The sequence below is a fragment of the Octopus bimaculoides genome, chromosome 2, assembly GCF_001194135.2.
Source record: "Octopus bimaculoides isolate UCB-OBI-ISO-001 chromosome 2, ASM119413v2, whole genome shotgun sequence".
NCBI classification, from domain to species: domain Eukaryota; kingdom Metazoa; phylum Mollusca; class Cephalopoda; order Octopoda; family Octopodidae; genus Octopus; species Octopus bimaculoides.
Window position 1 is genome coordinate 99,504,171 of NC_068982.1, and position 5,080 is coordinate 99,509,250.

General features: G+C 37.8%; 1 protein-coding gene across 4 annotated transcripts in view; it reads left to right on the forward strand.

The window, feature by feature from the left end:
• Window positions 1-1,271: 1,271 nt before the first annotated feature.
• The window catches only part of LOC106868179 (cardioacceleratory peptide receptor), a 68,301-nt gene continuing 64,492 nt past the window's right edge, over window positions 1,272-5,080 (forward strand). For all 4 annotated transcript variants that reach the window (XR_008267190.1, XR_008267189.1, XR_008267191.1 and 1 more), the window contains exons 1-2: window positions 1,272-1,329; window positions 4,543-4,712. The gene's annotated coding sequence lies outside the window, so the exon portion shown is untranslated. The remainder of the gene's footprint in view (window positions 1,330-4,542; window positions 4,713-5,080) is intronic.

Here is a 5,080-nt window from a genome sequence, read left to right on the forward strand (position 1 = left end):
AATTATTCAAACCCCAAAGAATTCCTCTCAACACATGGCCATGATGCTCCCCCACTACCTCTGCTCGTGATCAGAGATGTACATATCGTCAGCCACCAAGGGACATGCTCAACTGGTTAAGGTCAAACAACTGACAAGCAAATCTGTGGTATTAAGCAGAATATTTGCTGTAGCCCATCTTTTATACCAAGACAAAACAATGTACAAGATAACACTTCCAATCAATTAAGATCAGAAGCCATGAGAACCACTGTCTGGTACTGCATCCAGGCAGTACCATACAGTATTATTATTATTATTATTATTATTAATATTATTATTATTATTATTATTATTATTATTATTATTATTATTATTATTAGTAAGGCGGCGAGCTGGCAGAATTGTTAGCACGCCGGGTGAAATGCTTAGTAGTATTTCGTCTACCGTTACGTTCCGAGTTAAAATTCCGTCGAGGTCGACTTTGCCTTTCATCCTTTCGGGGTCGATTAAATAAGTACCAGTTATGCACTGGGGTAGTTTTAATCATCTTAATCTGCTCCCCCAAGCTACCATTGAGGCAAAAGTTTGAAATCATTATTATTATTATATTTTACTTCTCAGAGCACTCGATCTTACTTGCTTTGGTTAATTCTTTTAGAGAAGACAGAATCTTGTTGTCAGAGGTCGCACCGGGTCTTTTTCCACAAATTATAAGACTTGGAACTTAGGTGTTAAGTATAGTGGCAGATGCTTAACACTCAAGCACCAATCTCAAAATCCTGCCTGTCCTCAGAAGAACAATTTTTCTAGTATGCTCTTTCATGTTAATTCCAATTTTTCCGACATATTTCTTGAACTTGGTTGTTTGTGCTCCCTATAGATCTACAACTGCTGGGCTGACAGTTATTCTCTTCATTGCCCACATTCTTGCAATTTCGTCTTGTAGTAATGTGTATTTTTCTATTTTTTCCAGCTATTATTTTCACCTCCACGTGCATCGCCAGGTATGGTAATAACTATGATTTTAGTTTCTTTTTTCCTTTTATCCCCTACAACGGTGTCTGGTCTCTGAGCATCAATTAAAGAGTCACACTGGAATGTAAAATAATTCCACAAGATTTTTTATTCATTAGTCTCAGTGACACCTTCTGGTTCATGTTCGTACCACCCCCGTGCTCTTCCAAGACCGTAATTATTATTATCATTATTATTATTATTATTATTATTATTATTATTATTATTATTATTATTATTATTATTATTATTATTATTATTTTATTGTCTTTGCACAGCTTCTAACTCTGGAGATGTACTACGGTGTCAGCTGTTCACTACCAATGAACTAAGGTAACACCCCTTATTTTTCGAGCACCATACAGAGTATTCGAGCAGTTCCAAGCGGTGCTGTTTTCTGCAAGTGCTCCACCCTTATTGCAGCCCCTATTTGTTTAATGTATTTACCAGGGCTCCGACAATTATTGGTACTACTACCACCTTTTTCAGCGACCACAGCTGCTTAAACTCCCATGCGAACCTATCATATCTATTGACTTTTCTTTCTTCATTATCGCATATCTTGTTGTCAGCTGGGCTTGCTATATCCATGAACCAGCATCGTTTGCTTTTTTTTTCTCAATTAACACTATGTCTGGTTTCCTATTCTCTATCTCATGGTCGAACTGAATCATAATATCCCACAGTATCTTTGCATTATCATTTTCGATGATGCCTTCGGGTTTACGTTCGTATCAATTTTTTGCTCTGTCACGTTTACACTTGTTGCAAAATGTATAATATGGACAATCCTTGCTATGTTGTCATGACGTCTCTTATATTCTTTCTGGGCTAGTGGCGTACATTGGCTGGTAATGTGCCATACAGTTTCACCATTTTGCCCACAAATTCTGCACTTATCACTTTCTAATGTTTTGTCTATTCTGTATTTGATGTAATTGGTTCTTAATGCGAACTCTTGGGCAGCACAGATTAGAGCCTCCGTTTCCGGTTTTAAATCACTTTTAGTCATTCAAAGCCATTTCTTTTCTTTGTTTGTTTTATCTTCAACATCCCTATGAAATTGTCCATGCATTCTTTATTTTATCCATCTATTTTCAGTTTCATTCATTCTCAAGGGCATGTACAGTGATTTATTTTTGCAATCTTCCATCCTACACAAGCCTAACCTTACTTCTAATAATAGCAGTTCTGTGGCATTTTTGACCTAACCTGCTTTGTTGTTTTCTTTTGCTCTAATGTTGTGTTCGCATCCAATCAGTCTTCTTCTCCCTCTTTTTATTGGTACATACTGTCTGTCTGTATCACTTTTTGGGTGGAGTGTTCCATATCTAGTAAGCAACTTCCTTGTCTTTCTGTCTAAACTGTTTCTTTCGTCTACTATCCATGCGATTACCCCTGCTCCATATCTAAGGAGTGAAACTGCCCAGATATTGATAGCTTTAATCTTATTCCGTCTGTTTAATTTCGACTTAAGGATCAGTCTCAGTCTGCGCAAGTACTCCACCTTAGATTTTTCTGTCATTTCTTTCTCCATCAATTTATCCATTTCCAATATCTCCAAGTACTTATAACCCGTCTTTTCTACTTGTTTCATAATCTCCCACGCCGTTATCGCTAGTCCGTCCATACATTTAATTTTGCCTCTCTTCAAGATTAACACACCACACTTTCTCAGTCCAAACTCCATTCTAATATCAGCAGCACTGAAGGTATATACTGTATCAACGAGGGAACTGACTTGGGATTCATGTTTACCATAAAGTTTGAGGTCAACCATGAATAACAAGTGGTTGACATTTTTGTTGGCGGCTCTTGAATACATATCCAGCATTTGCTTTCCTTAGAATCAGTGTTAGTGGTATCATGCACAGTACAAAGATCAGTGGGGACAGGCAGTCTTCTTGGAAGATGCCTCTCCTGATTTCTATTGTCCCTAAACGTCTTCCGTATGCTGTCAGTTGCGTCCTCCAATTCGCCATACTTTTTCCAAGTAATCGTTCAACATACGATGCAATTCCAAATAGGTTCATACATTTCATAATACAAGAATGTGGGATCATATCGTATGCCTTACGATAATCGGTTCATGACATGGCTAAGTTAGTTTCCTTCCTCTTGCAGTCTCTAAGTACAGTTTTGTCTACCAGGAGTTGATCCTTGGTACATCTGCACTTACACCTGCAACACTTCTGCTCATGTTCGTACATTGACTCTGCGACTATTCCAGTCAATAATTTCCACACTAGTGGCAAGCAATATATCGGCCTGTAATTGTCTGCCGTATTGCCTTTTTCGATGGTTTTCAAGCACAGCACTGTCCTACCCATTGGCAACCACTCTGGTGTTACTTGGCTGGCATTTAAAAAGATGTTGAGTTGTACAGCTATTCGTGCATGACAATCACCAAATCTTTTTATCCAGTAGCCTTGAACTCCATGTGGTCCCGGGGTCTTCAACTTGCCCATTTTTTTTTCCTGATTTCCTTCGCTTCCCTAACTGAAATGACTAGTTCTGCCTGTTTTGGTCAAACTACTGTTTGTTTCAGTTCTTGCAACCATTCAGCATCCTCTTTGTGCTCCTTGTCGTTGCTCCAGATGTCACTCCAAAATCTTTGACTTTCAATGTTATTTGATACCAACTTTTCATCTGTACACTCTCCATTTATTTCTTTGTAGAATATCATTTCATCTACTCTGAACAGACTGTTCTGCTGGTATCCATTCATTCTTTGGTCGTATCTTACCATCTTTGCTTTCTTTGCAACGAGGCGCTGTTTCAGTTCCTCCATTACCACTTTCAGGCCCTTTCTTTCAATATCATACTTCCTGTTCAGCGCCCTGTATTTTTGTTCGCTTTTAAGCCCCACCTCTCCTTTCGGTCTAACACAAAAATGTCTTTCGCGAGCTTATCTAACCTTGCCTGTATTCTTCTTTTCCACCGTGGATATTTTCTTTTATCACTCCCATTATCTTTCCTTTTCTTGACATCAATACCCACATTTTCTGCTACAATAATACTTGCTGCCTTGATCAAATTATTTGTTTCTGTGATGTTTTTTGTTCTGATGTATTTCAGAATTTCATTCACATTTTTCATTTCTTGGTTCAATTTCCACCGATCAATCTTCGTAAGGTTGCAAATAATGTCAATGTCGTTCTCCTGTAGCCTTGCCTTTATTCTGTCGTAAACATCTGTCATGTCACCATTAGTTTTATTGTCTTATTCCAGACCATCTATGTGTCTCTCATCGAGGAAGCTATCATTGTTCCTTTCCTGTGGTTTATTAGAGATCTCACCTGTTTTCTGCTATGAGATTATTTTTATCAGTAAACACTGTATTTTCATCGTTTCCTCTGCTGCTGTTTTCCAATACCCGTCTTTTGATAGCTTCGAGCTTTACTTCTGTGAACCAACGATTTTTTCTTATTGCTCTAGCTTGATCACATAAACTCTGTTCCGTTAGTTGAAACAATCTTCCTTCTCTCTATTGATCATATATACATTGTCGGTATCTCTTAATGCAAGCACCATTTTCGTCCACAGGGTTGCTCAAATAGTAACACTCCATGACCACAGCATAGACTTGTTTGCTCCATCTACGTCGTGTGTGATGGTCCATTGATGGATAACGACAGGCTGGAGCCGGACCAGTATCCCCGAACCTGCCGAGTTCAACATTTTCACCATCAAGGGCTTCAGATTCATTACCACCGGTATTTACAATATTTTGTTTTTTTCATTGTCATTCATATGAGGTAGCGATTAACAGTGTATCATCGATCAGGACATGGGGAGATTCCTTTCATTATTATTATTATTATTATTATTATTATCATCACTGATATTATTATTTTCATTTTTTACTATTTGTCATTGTTAACATTTCCTCTGATCCGACATGAATTTTGGCTAATTGTCATTAACACTTTCGTGTTAGTACTAGGCTCCGGGTATTATTCACTAGCGTAGATAATTTGATAGAACACTGCCTCTAATTATAAACGAATAAATGTAGTAAACAAGACAAATAAAGAAACAAAAAACTAATGTCCACCCTTATTTTTTTCCGTGGGGGGGTATA